Below are 14592 nucleotides of genomic sequence, written 5' to 3'. Positions count from 1 at the left end.
GTTTTACTTAGAAAAAAAAAAAAAAAAGAAAGGAGAGGAGAGAGAGAGCTAGAATTCCCTTCTCGTCGCGTCGGTTCGTTGATTTCTTCGATCGAGATATCGAGCCTCCCCCTCCTTCCTCCTTTCATTGCGGCATTCGCGATTCTTATACGAGCCGTTCCTTTATTTCCGAAGTTGACGGTGGAAACCAGCAGTTCGTTGTTAATATTTATTGGTGCTTATTTGAGCGCGGGACAAAGGAGGGATTTATTGGAATAGAATGTAAAGGATAAAGCTTAAAAACGGTAGCTATCGAAACTATCGATCGCACGCTCGAGATTACCTTTTTCCACCCCATTGTTGTTTCTACTTGAATTATGAATAGTATCAAGAGAACTATTCGGTTGAATTTATTCTTGGATATTCAGAAGGATTGTTTTGACATGATACATCCGTGGTATGATTGCATCCATTTTCAGAATTGTAATTAACGAAACGTAATTACGAAACGTGCGTAATACGTATGCGGAAAACTGATTATTATTTTGATCGAGTTAATATAAATAAAAGATGCATTAGGTATTAATTACTCAATCAGAAAGCTAATATTTTTCTTTGCTTGATTAAAAATAAAATATTTGAACGAGTTGTCGAAATATAATCGTATCAACTGGTGGTTGACAACTTTAATCAACCATTCCTTTGACTCATTTTTAATGAATCAATAATAAAATATAAAATATTTGCATCTATATATTTAATTCCTCTCCCGTCATATAAACCAGTACCAAACTGTGATTGATTCAATTCACTAGTTAACTAATTATTTCCATTATAATCACCATACTTTCACAGTTTCCGCAAAAAAAGAAAAAGAAAAAGAGAAATGCCATCAACTGCTTACTACTAACAAACTCACTCTTTCCTTGGATATAGAAGACATTTATAGACAATGCTCTATGCTCTAATAAATGATAGACATGACGACACAGAAACTCGTGTCCCACGTTTTTCCAAAAATCGATCGGATCAACCACCGGTTGAGGTGTAACTTCACCTCGGTCTCGACTTAAATCCATTTATCCTCGCGTTATTGTCTCCGCGGCTGGACAATATTTCGACATCTGCCGAATAGAGCAGCTGAGAAAGAACAGAAGAGGAGGAGGAGGAGGGCATCGTCTCAAATTACTCCGGGCGCTCCTTCGCGTTTCTCCCTTCCCGCGCTGCGTGCAATGTCCGCTAATCTCGAAAATCCTGAAAAAGGTTCATCATCTGCGCTTGGTAGTAGGTGGCTGTTTGTCTGTCTCTACGTCTGTCTGTCTGTCTGTCTGCATCACGACGACTGCATAATACCGCCGGGTCGTCTCGTGTTTACGGCATTTTTGTGGGCAAACAGAATCGACGATCTCCTCCACTTTTCTTACCGCTTATTTCCCCCGTCCACCCTCGCTGTAACTAAACGAGAAAACGAGAGGGCCTCCCTTTATCTCCGCGGTTGGCGCAATCTTTTGTCGGTGTGCGCCCGAGCGGCGCGCCGTTGCTCTGCATATTTTGAATATATCCGAAAGGATCCATGATCCTTCTTTTCGACCGTAACGCTCTCTCCCTCTCTCTCTCTATATATAGATATATATACATTGCCTTTTCTCGTCACGCGATCGAGCCAGACTTTCAAAGTGATCGAGTGCATCCCCGCTGGCTCGGCATCCTCCTGGCCGGAAGGATGCATCCGGATGCGTTTTCGAGGGATATTGACGTAATAGTACGACGACGGCTTGTTAAATATTTATCCCCCGAGTCTGGGAGGGAGGGACAATGGACTCGAGCCGTGGAATAACGGGGACTGGAAAAGAACGGCGAAGGATCGAAAGTCACGCGCCGTTTAGCTGGGTTGGATTTCGCGAGGAGGAAGAAGAAAAGGAAGAGGGAGAGGATCTTGGCCCGGAAACGGCAGCTGAGAGGTTGGCCGTGATCAATCCTGTTAATCGACTCGTGCGGGCGGATTTTGACGGATTCTGAGAGATTGTGTGTCGCCCCTTTGTCGGGACGATTCGTTGCCGATCAACGACGACGATCGATGATTTCGATGCGGGTGGAGGAAGAACGGTAGAAGAGAATGGTTGGACGAGTCTTTGATAATTGATAGAATCTGTGTAGAAACAAGAAGCAGGTACGTGTTGAAAGAAGGCGATTATTAGATTAGAGATAATCGTTGGTGCAGGGGACACGCGTGGAATAAGTTAAAGTAGAGAGGAGGTTGACGACTGCGAAGGGTTTTATCTTCGTTTCCACGTAATTTCCTCGTAACGCCAATTTTCCTCGAGACTAGTAACCCTTCACGCCACGTTCGAGCGCCCTCTGGGAAAACAAAGGTGTCACTTCTTCAAAGAGCTCTTGGCTCCTCTGACTCTCGTTCCTCTCTCTCTCGCCGATTCGCCGAGAAAGATTCCCTTCCTTTTCGCACCTTTTAACCGAGCCGTTTCATCTATGTCGCTCTATAGATTTTATCCCAAGTATCTCAAGATTCTTGGCGAACAGCCCCACTAAACTTCCATCCCCTTCTTCCAAGCGCCAAGAAAGCACTTTATCTCCTGAGGGGTTGCTTCAACAGGTTACAAGACATCGGCCGTTTCGTTTTTCTTAGAGCGTAGTCTCCCCTAAGAAACGCTCATCCCCTTGCTTTCAACCCGACTTTCTTAGCCTACGGGAAGCGTCTGCTAATTACGAATCCCTTTTGTCGTTGATTTTCTCGCCTTGTTAACCATCACCATGGACAATAAACCGATAAACTTGCCGTGAGAAAGTAATGTATCGAGAAGATTTTAATCTTTATACACTTCTTTGAGGATTTATCTTATTGGAAAGAAATATTGGCCGTTCATTTTGTTACTCGCGATTAGCACAACAGTGTTATATCGGTGTGAATTTTTATAAAAATATTTAAAAATTTGTTTTTTCATTGGTACCGTAAATCTTCGTTTCGATTTCTTTCTATCTCGATAATTTATATTATTTTAATTTTTTATTTTTTTAATTTTTTATCCTTTGGTTTCGATTTTTTAAAAATAATGTTATGTTTTTCAATAGAAAAAGACGAGGAAAGATGTTAAATATTGTCTCGAATTTTTTTATAGAAAAAAAAAATCATATTTTTTATTAAACGTTTTTTTTTCAAAATCAATTATTCACTTTTTAAAATTATAAAACATTCTCGATTATTAATATTTCTTTAAATATTACTCCACAATGTTTACACACGTTACAACGTTTCACACGTTTGTTTATATTCGAAGTACAAACCGAGGAAATTTTACGACCAAAATATTCGTAATATTTCCAAGAAGTATATAATTCGTAGAAGTATATATAAACGTATTCAAAACACGCGATTTCGACGAAATAGATAATCCATTCTCGCTCTCGTTCTAATCCCACCACGAAAACAAACGAACTCTCGAGCTCGTATGTTATTATTGCTTCGAATCGCGACGATAAAGGAGGTCCCGTCGTATCGTCTTGAATCCGCAAAGTGGAATCGAAATCGATATAGTTCAATCGGAAGCCGACCATCCCATCGAGAGGGGTAGCTCCAACAGGTTACAAGACGCTGAGAGGTTGATCTTAGTCTTCGTTTTCCCCCCTAAGGAAACACCACCGTCCCTTTAACATCTTGGTCGTTTCCTTCCATCCATCGCCCCAAGAAAGCCCATCCTCTCCACCCTCGACCAGTTTTCTTAGCCCTTTCACGGGCGAGGAACTCTTCCCCCGAAGAATTTTCCGGGCTAAAGGGTGCGGATAAGGAATCTTTTCAACGGGAAGAGGCATCGAGCGAGGGTGATGGTGGATAGAAAAGAAAGGAAAAGCGTTTTCTTACGACGATACCTCTCACCCTACTGAAGCTCAAGTCGCTTCCACCCCCGTGCCGCCCTCGAGGGAACAAGATATCAACTTGTTGCTGTCCGGGATTGAGCGTGTTGGCCAAGGATCTGGAGGAGGGGGGGATCGAGGTTTTTATTTTATTATTTAGAGACGGCACGCGAAACCGACCCTTCCCACGTCACGTTTCTCCTTTTTCTTTTTTTTTTTCCTCCTTCCTTCCACGGATTAGAATCGTTTTGTTCCGTGTTAATAGAAGATGAAGAAGAAGAAGAAGAAGAAACTTTGGTAAGTTGAAAAGTTACTCTTTTTTTTCGCGAGTGTTTGTGCGTGTGTGTTTTCTTTGTACTTTTCGAAGGGTTGAAGCGATTAAAATTTTTAAGAGTGTTTTTATTCCCGTGAAAGAGTCGACTTTATCATCTTCTTCAGAGGTGAAGTGAATTCTAAAAAAGGAAGGGAAGTGTGTAGTGTGCACGAGTGAAATGCACGAGTTATCGGAATATGGTGCATATCGGATTTCGCGATAAAGAAATGTTATTCTTTATCGTTGTTGCCTGGATGTTATCTCTTTCCCCTTCCCTTTTGCGTCTCTCTGCAGTTTTCAGAGTTAATGCAATGAAAATTTATCGATACGAAATCGATACATTTTTTTATGACGAATAATTTTAAAATTGATTTGAAATTCATAGTATTCGATACACGCGCGTCTTTATATACATTTGATCAATGAGCTAAAAATACAAGTGTTTGATTTAAATTCAAAAGTAATACGTTTTCGATTTAATTTGGAATTTTTCAACTTTCATCTTGAAAAGAATCAGATGTATCGGATATGAAAATACGGAATTGTTTCGTTAATGGTGGTATTTCAAATTTCAACAAACATTTCGTGACAAGTTTCCTCAACTTGAACTCGAAAGATTCCCAGGACATGCATCCATTCGGAAAACACTTGTTGAACATCGAACTAAGATTGCTCGAGCTAAGAAGCCACTTGTTGCTTCATCCTTCCTACAAGGAACTTGCTGTCCCGTTTCAGGATACTTAGCGATAACAGCTAGATTTAACCTTCCATACTTTCATCTCTTTGTTCGATCGAGTGGAAACGATTCAATTTCCTCAACCTATAAATCATTCTAAATCTTCCAAAAAAAAAATCACTAAAAATTGTACAAAGTACAAGGAAATACCAATATACAACGAAATATTTTCTATAGGCAAACATTTTTAAGAATAATCTCGATCTTTTATTCCTGGATTTTTTCTTCCTTGATGTCTCTTGTTACTCTAAATTTTTGAAAAAATCTGAAGAAAAAGAAAAATTCGTTTCAGAAAAATTTAAGAATGGAAATTTTTTTTCTTCAATTTTTTCAACGATTTAGTTTTTCTATAGAAAGTTAAATTCCAAAGGAAATGGTATTTATTTGTATTTGAATTGTTAGAAATTTGATCAGATCACACATTAATATATCCGTAATAATAGATATAATTTATAATTACAGTTCTGCGAAGGACGTATCCCTCGATTCTTCGATTGAAATAATCCATTAACGGTGGAACGATTAGATGAAAGGGGCGTCTCCTGAGGCAGGGGCCACGTGTTTCTAGCATAGTTGCAGGCACAACTTGCACGCACAACACCAGCTTAATCAATCGTATCGAGAACACTGACTTCAGATAGGAAATTCGTCGAAAAGTGAATGTTCACGATTGCTTCCCATCTGCTGCCCCTTCGAAATTAATATCCGTAACTATTTATAAATTTAATAATATAAATCCGTCGAGGGTATAGTATACTTGATTGGAAAAATTCGCGCGAAATAAATAAAATTTATTGGTACACGTTTCGTTTTCGACGACGTCGATACGATTGACGGAAATCGGATAAATTTGAAGAATGAATCTCTTTTCTGAACGAACGTCACGCGAATATTATCTTAAATTAGAATTATTAAATCCTCGAATAAAATTGTTCATCGATATTATTATTTATATCGTATCTTTCGAATCAAAATTCTTTTTTACGTTTCGAATTAATGAATCGATAATGAAAGTTAAATCGCGATTAAAAAATCAGATTTTTAAAAAAGTTAACCACTTTGGCATTGAAATTATAAATTTCTCAAAAAATGAAATAATACTATACGTATTTATTTTTATTCCATCAAATCATTAATTTGCTTGATCGAAACTCGATCGATCGAATTTATACAAAATCTACACACACACACACACACGCGCACGCACACCACGCACACAGATACACATACACACGCAAGTAGATTTATCGAACATTATCAGAACATCATCGTGCGAATTACCTATAGAGGTTGAATTGCAAATCGTTTCAAACACTCTCATTCATTCGAGGCACTTAGGCAAATACCGTTTTTGGTGGCGCGAAAAACAGAGGCTGGCGCGAGATTGATGAATTTCCAGCGAGTTAACATCCTGAATGAGGGAAGTTGAAAAAAAGGAAAAGGAAAAAAAAAGGAAACGAAAAAAAGAAGAGAGAAAGAAGAAAAAAAGAAAATACAAGCTCACCCTGAGACTTGCGAGATGATTAGATTCTGCCACGTGTCCATTGTGCGTAGCCATCGACGTAACGCCCCTTCCTGTGCGCGCGTGTGCGTGTCATTCATGCGTGTCACCGCTACAATGCGAAGACGCGGAATCGTAATCTCCCATCACTTCGAATCGAGAGAATTTATTTCTCTCCAGAACGAAATTTTGCAATAGATTCATTATTCATTCTCGAGGGAGAAAATTCGTTAGAGTTAGAGTTCGTTTCTTTTTTTTTTTTCCTTCTCGAATCTCTCATTTTTTTATGTTATATCACTTCGTATTCAAAGAAATTTACGATTTCAAATTCGTCGAGGCGTTAATCCAACGCGATAAAAATTCTTCCCCTGATAAATTACAATAGTCAAAAAAAAAAAAAAAAAAAAAAAATACAATGATTCAACTTTTGATGCACGGTATTGCCGCTCCCCCTGAAGTGAAATAATGCCAACTCTTCGGGACAGTGTTATATTGCCCATAAAACCTCCCCCTATAAGTTCACCGGACGACAATTAAATGTAAATCACGTATTTGCGCGAAAGTGTAACGCAAACACTCGGTAAACACGAGACAAACTAGCAACGGGGGGATCGTTTGTGACGGGTAACTCGAACGCACGCGCGCGAATTGCGGTTACACGGTATTTAGAAACCGATTTCCCCCTCCCCCCTCCCCGATGAACGCGTCTCTCTCTCTCTCTCTCCCTCCCAAAAATCTACTCCCCTGAAAAAAAAAGAAAAAAAAGAATCACGACACCGCAGGAAAACAGTGGAACGATTTTTCAATCCCCGTGGCTAATTCCTCCGTCCAACATCGAGGGTATCGTAACGAGGTTTCGCGGAAGGGAGTTCTCTCTCTCTCTCTCTCTCTCTAATCGTCTAATCGTCATGGAACGCACCCTTCTTTGAGAGACAGAGGGAAATTTCTAATCCGAGAGGAAAGATAAGAGGCACAAGGAAAGAGAAGGGAGAGCACTGAAAGAGAGAGAAAGAGAGAGAGAGAGAGATTTCAATCTTGGCAACGATCGAGATTTCCCATCGAGACGACGGCTATTTGATTTTCAACCCCATCGTCCCTTTGACGATCGAGGGCAGAGAAAGAGAGGCGTACGATCGACTTTGGGCGCGGTGGTTTTATCGAGTTACGCAACGAAAGGCAGTCGGCCAAGTTCTTTGTCTAGCGGGCCATCTGTCACCCTCCTCCTCCTCCACCCTCCCCCCAGAGAAGTGAGGAGACGTCGTCGTTGGAGGGAGGGCGCAGCGACAACGGCGTGGGCGTTACGACGACCTACTTGCGCCTCGGTAAACGGTTCGTCTCTGTCGTCTGCCCATACCGTGTTTCCCACGCCAGCGATACGAGATCCCGATAAAAGTGAGATAGGCGCGCGGGACAAGTAGCGGACCTCTGCAAGGATACGTGTATCGGGTATTGATTTTCCACGTACGGAGTTACAGGGTGAAGCCGAGACGCGACAAAGTTTATTAATCTGCTGGGGCGGGGAAGGCAGTGGACGCGTCTGCGTAGCCACGAAACGCGGGAGGATACGAAACTTTTGATCTTGTTTCGCCGCTCTTTGAGGAAAAATTTTCAACGCGCGAATTTTCTTCCATTCCACCTTTTATTTTTTTATTTTTTTTTTTTTTGAATATTTAATCTTGAATGAATTTTCGGCGACTTTTGATCGAAAGCGAAACGTACGTTTTTTTTGAGATGGATACTTAAAAAGATGGGTGGAAGGAAGGAAATATTGTAACGCGAGTTTCTATTTCCGAATCTAAATCGATAGAGGATTTAAATTAATTATTCGATAGATGAGAAATTTACGCGAAAGGTTCGAAAGATTTATTGATATAGCACGGGAACTGTTGTTGAATTCATTGTTTCGCCGCTCTGTATTCTCAGTTTCGTTCGATTTTTTTTTTCAAAATTTTTAAATTCTCGGTCAATATTCAAAAATAGGATAGTTTCAGTAATAATACGATATAGACACGGATTTAAATGGGTGAAATAATAATACGATTCCAAACACGTGATTATAAAAATTCTACAATATCGTTGTAAATATTACAATCTTATCGAAGGCAGTTATTCATCGATATCGGAATGATATCAGAACAGGTTTTTAAGAAGAGAAATAAACTAAGAAAGAATCAAAGAATTCGTGTCTCTATCATCTTCACCTATCTATTGTTAATTTTATGAAGACGCGTTTCTACTCGTCGTAACAATTAATCTCGCTCGATCGCTTTGAATCGCTTCCGTATCATGGCCAAGAACCTCGTTAATTCGCTTGGATGGAAGTTTCGCCGGTCGGCAGTATAAATTGGTCAACCTTTAGGCGCAGAAACGGTGGAAAGGAACGCGGGAGGAGGGGGCTGGGGAACGTCTAATACATCATAAACTTGGGAACAAAGAGGAGAGAGAGAGGATGTCGTGGAGAGAATCCACCGTCCCCGGCTATCCCCGGGACAAAACTTTGCCTATTTGTTAAGTCTTGCCCGCCGAAACTGTCTCAGATACTGGCGTCGAACTACGCCTCACACCTATGACCTCCTTAATCTCGTCCTTCTTCCTTCCTAACCCTCCGTTGTCTCGATGCATCCCACCAGGGTGAATAGGGGGCCGAAAACGCGCATTCTGATTTCGTGAAATTTCGTCGTTGTTTCGAGGGAAATTGATGACACGCGAAAGAAACTTGGCGAGAACGAAGAAAATGAAAGGGATGGGATGGGAGGATTTACAACAATTGTAAATCTCGCGTAGAAATTTAAAATTATAAATTTGTTTTATTATTGTTGTTCGCGATTCTCGAACAGCAAGACGAAAGTTGTCTTTTATTAATTTGGAATTTATATAGTGATATAATAAAAAGAATTTTTAAAAGGTGAAAATATTATCGATCATATTTCTTTTTTTTTTTTTTTTTAGTACGTTTTTTCTAGCAAAGGCTAATAATAAAAAATATCGTTAACAAATCGTTTAAACAGCCAATTCAGGAATTAGTCAAACGCAAATTATATTCCTTTTTTTTTATCTGCTGTAAATTAAATTTATTGATTATTGAAAGTAATATATATATATATATATATTATAAAAGTTGGTTCAATATAAAAGTATACAATTCCTTGTATATACAAATAAATTAAAAATTGATCAATAAATAAACAAATGTAAAATTGAATACGAAATACCTTAAATAATGTAGAAAACCAGTCACGATTGTCAAGTAGCCACGTATCGTTATCTACAATCAACCATTTGCAATAATTTCCTTAAATTTAACATTTTCCACCGATCTTTTTTTCCCCGTTTCGAAACAAAGGTCGTTCAATCGTCCGAAAACGAAAAAAAAAAAAGAGAAGAGAAAACACCAACTCGAAGACAGATACGTCTCGACTCTACGACTCGATGTAAATTAGGGGAAAGGCGCGCTAACTATTTCGATCCTATCGGGAACTGGATCCGCGTTGGGAGCGAGAATTCGAAATTAAAAAGTTTGGAGCGACGAGGCGAGGTCATCTGCATCTAAATTTTCTCCGGCGCAAGTTTCGGTTGGCGATTGTTTCAAAAGGATTTTAGCGTTGTCCGGTGTCCGGAGGGACAACTCGAAAACTAGAAAAAAAAAAAAGAAGAGAGAAAGAGATAGAAAAAGAGGAGGGGAAAAAGGAAGAAAGAAAATACAGGGAAAAAAGGCTGATAAAATTTTTTTTGTTAGCCGTGCCGTGATGTATGCGTGATCAGAATTCGCGAAGTTTCGCGCATCTGGTTCGAGGCGAAAGTTCGAGTGCGACACCCGCACATGACATCGCTGTGTGTATCGAGGGGTGGGATGGCGAGCATCGGGGGGAGGGCGGTTTCATTGTGACGACAATATCGCCTTGGGCGGCATTGGCGAGGCAGAGATGCAAATTTCGTGGAGGACGGCTCTGTTCTCCGCGTTTTCATCCATGGACGACGGAATTTAGTAACACCGCCAAGGAACGCTCGATTCTTCTCCTTGCTTGCCAGCAGCCAACAATTAATTTATCCCCTCCGCGAAACGTTTTTACACGAATCAACTATATTATTAAATTTCTCGAATATCATTTGTAAAACAAGAATTTAGAATTGGAATTAATTTTTGTTCATCGACGAGATTTAAAATTTGCAATTTCTCTTCTGTTCCAGGGGACGGCATCTTTCAAATCGCCACGGCAACGTTCATCGTAAGTACCTCCAGTTCATCCAGCTCGATCTCTCCACAGCAACGCGCCCCTTTCCTCCGGTTTCACCCCTCGAAATCAACCCCCGAATCAACTGTATTACGCGACAAACACAGTTTACAAACTCTCGGGAGAAAGCGAGTTGAATCTCTTCTCGCGAACAATGGTCCAATAGTTTCTCGATTTCTCGGCGTTCTACGCCAATGCGTGCATACGCACGAGTGCAGGGAGCAACGGAGGAAAGGGGTTGACAATGCAGCTGCGAGGCGGGGTGGCAGCTTCGTAGTCTCGTCGCCGTCGTGGTCTCGTAGCCGTCGTCGTCGTCGTGCAATGTCAGTGGCGATAGCTCGGTGACGGAGACGAAGAAGGGTGGATGGACGCGGGGAAGGGTGGCGCTCGAAGGAGGAAGGGGAGGTGGGTAAACGGAGGTGGGGACGCTCTAAGGTACATAATCACGCTTGCCGATTCCTTCTCTAATAAAAGTCTCGCTGTCACAGCCCATCAACCCTCGCCTCTAACCGGAAGAGATCCATCTGACTCCCCGCATTCTTTCTTCCTCTTCTTCTTCTTCTTCTTCTTCTTCTTCTCTCTTGCACACGACACGTGTGGAGAAAAGTGCATGTGCAGCTAGCACGAGCATGGATCCGCGAGATGCACCCTTCCCGCGACAGGATTGTGGGGGAGGGGGTGTGTAAGAAGACAAAAGTGAGCGGAATAGCGGAAAGGAGGGCCTGGAAGGGGTAAACACGGGAATCGAGCGAGATACGGGTCAGAAATGCTTGCCGTAGCAGCATCTGAACTTGCAATTTTGCTCATCTCCCCACTCGAAGATCACGTATCGTTTTTTTTCTCGAACTCTACCCACTTCTTCTCCGGATGAAGGAATTGACGTCCGTGCGCGCTCGTCGATATCCCGAGACTTACTCCACTCGGTATATCGATTAGGGAGCGAACGACGATCCCTTCGACGGATCGAGAACGATTTGCAAATTAATTTGGCTTTGTCGGTGGATCGTCCGCGATACGCTGATCCTCGCGGTAAACAGAGACTCCCGCACGAAATGCTCTTCATTCCTCCTCTCCTCCTTTTTATCCTGTCCTTTTTACTCTGTAAAATGTTAATAGGGATTCGATTGTGTGTGTGCGCGCGCGGGAATCAGTGAAATATGGTTCGTTTCCGAGGAACGCAAGATGCATTCGAACTTGATATTTTATTTAAACGGAACGTTATAAGATAGGAATTCAATCAAAAAAAAAAAAAAATAATCATCGTGCATTTTTCATGAAACTGCTATAAACTCTCTTCTTTAACGATTGTTCAATTAACCGAATAAATTAATTATTCGATACGATAGGATCTCGAGTAAATAATATAGAAGATGAAAACGTGTTCTTCCTTCTTTCAAACGGAGAGAGAGAGAGAGAGAGAGAGAAGTCCATTAAATCCGATACAAATCAAACGAATCTACGAGTGGATCTACGAGAAACACGATCCGAAATCAAGGGAACGGAAGAACGTGTACACGTGTATTAAAAAAAAAAGAATAAAAAAAAAAAAACGAAGAGAGCCGGACCATTGAATGGAATTTACCCTCCCAGGTTGTTAAGGCGAGCCCAGGGGTAAGGGTAGCACAGTGTCTTGGTTTCAGGGTCAGGATCTTTAAAGGGCCAAGCGTTCGAGGGTTCTTGGCCTAAACAGGTCTCAAGGTGCATGTCTCTGGTGGATTTAAAAGGCCCTCAAGGTGGTGGTCGTGTGTAGGATGGAAAAGAACCCAGATGGCTCGACCTACCCCACCTTCCCTTCCCACCCACGTGTCTAGCCGCTCGAGCCTCGAGTCTCGACATGAAAATGGATTTTCCTTCGCCCTCTCGCTCCTTCCACCTGCCCCTGTCTCCGTCCCTCCCCCACGCTCTACCCTACCCTACCTCCAACGTCCTCCAACACGAGGCGAACGAACCGTTTCCCTCATCCGGCACGCGTTAATAACGTATCTTGATGCGGACGAGAGAAACTTGGCCGTTCGACATATGTTCCTAAGTCATTGTGCACGATGAAAAAAAAAAAAAAAAGAAAAAAAAGAAAATACAGTTGTGCTCGCTCGATCCGAAGCTTCTCACGTTGGTTCTCGATGATGTGATGGAGCTACCGTTAGAGAAATTGGGGCCGGAAGATGGTGAAGAAGAGAGCCGGCCAATCTGTCGCGGAAGAATTGGAAAGCTCGCGCGAGGGTGGAACCGAAAAAGATAGAAGAGGGCACCGTTGGATTCCTCCGTTTCTCTCCTCTTTTTATTCGAGCCACTTTAGCCGGCGACCCGTTGCGCTCGCATGATCCCACAGACACGCTCGATTTCGACAGACACGCGCGTGGATACGTACTTGAGCGTCGTATACGGATTGTCGAAAGAAAATCGCAGATGTTCCATCGCGGGGCGAATCGTGAAAATAAAGTACGATAGCGTTGGAAAAAAAGTTTGAAAGTTACTTGCTCCGTTTGGTTCGTACTAATTTCCAAGAGCTAATATCGTCTAATCTGATATCGTGTCAAAAGAAGGAAGGAAGAAGGAAATTTAGTTGGATTTTTCGTGGAAGAAAAGGCACAGCACAATGCAGCAAAGTTTCCAGGTGTGGGGCTCGAAAAGATGTAGCAGGCACGCGTATTCGTTTGGTCCGGCACGGAAGGTATATACTACACACCGCACAGACAAAAGGTTTCACGGTCAGGACATTATGTTTACCACACGAAACGCCCCCGCAAACGCCTTGTCCGGAAGGCCGGATGTCTCGTGCTGAGAAATTACCGGGACGGATTTACGAGCGGCGACAAATCGGTGTGCAGTTCTTCTCTTTCAACCGTGAACGCGTGAAAACGGTCGTGTATTCCTCGTTACGGGCCACTTTGCCACGGTTTAAGAGGCATTAGCCACTTTGAACACGCCGGACAATGTAACGTCTCACTTTGCGCACGTTTTTCGCTCCTTTGTACATTTTTACGAGGCCCCCCTCCCCCTCCCCTCCCGTTATAATTAGCCCAGATCCCTTTCTTGTTCTGGGTGAAGGAAAGGTGAAGGCCTTTAGGCGGGACAGCAAATTTTCCTTGGCTTTATGGAATGGAATCGTTCGATCGAAACGGCACGATAATATTCTTCCCTAACGAGATCTTTTGTCGATTTTCGTGTACGATACACGCGTGTTTGCAAGGAGAGTCGTTTTAGGGCGACGATCTTTCTGCACGACGATTCGGTCATAAATTATCGTTTCACTTCGAAATCCGATCCTTCCTACAAAAATATTCAAAAATTTACCGTCACGTCGCATAGGACAATCGTTTGTTTCAAAAATTTATCGGCAAATTATTTTAATTATCGCCGCTATAAATTCATATTCTATATTATCCCATTCATACATTTACAAACTTCCAAAATATTGTGTATCGTACATATTTATTCCAATTCCTCCAATTTCCTCGAATACGGAAATCGAGATCAGTCAATTCGCTGGACCACGTAATTCCTTCGAAATAAAATATCTCTCCCTTTCGGCGGCACGCACGTCGAGGAGAGGGGAGGGGAGCATCCGAGCAAATCGATCGAAAGTTCGTCACCTTAATAATCTCTTTCTTGTTCTCCCTTTCCCCTCGGTGCCCCGGTTGTTGCACGCGAGGGAGCCAGCCGGGCGTCTGGCCAGACGGAATTTTAATGGGGGCACACAGGCAGCACCCCACGGCAGTTCCGTCCTCTGATGTGGAAGTAGCGGCTCGTGCTACTACCTGAGCAGCTGCGCGTGTGTGCGAGGAGAAAGGGGGCTCCCTTGACAGAAGTTTTATTTTATTTTGCCTTACCTTATGGGGCCTACCATTGGTGGAGGGGACCGCGATGTGTCGGTGGAGGAACAGGGAGAGGCAGGAACAGAGACGAGAGGAAGAAAGGAAAGAGGCCCCATGGGTAGACGCCGCCAGGTACCCGCCGAACGTCA

General features: G+C 42.3%; 1 long non-coding RNA gene across 1 annotated transcript in view; it reads left to right on the top strand.

The window, feature by feature from the left end:
* Window positions 1-14592, top strand: part of LOC147656460 (uncharacterized) — a 108572-nt gene that overhangs the window by 35850 nt on the left and 58130 nt on the right. Inside the window, exon 3 of the long non-coding RNA XR_015294392.1 lies at window positions 10585-10622. This is a non-coding gene — a long non-coding RNA (uncharacterized LOC147656460). The remainder of the gene's footprint in view (window positions 1-10584; window positions 10623-14592) is intronic.

Source organism: Apis florea, unplaced genomic scaffold (genome assembly GCF_048593485.1).
Source record: "Apis florea isolate Af1SG1 unplaced genomic scaffold, ASM4859348v1 contig_3764_pilon, whole genome shotgun sequence".
Lineage (NCBI taxonomy): Eukaryota > Metazoa > Arthropoda > Insecta > Hymenoptera > Apidae > Apis > Apis florea.
Note: the sequence above shows the minus strand (reverse complement) of the source record. Positions and strands in the feature narration are given on the sequence as shown.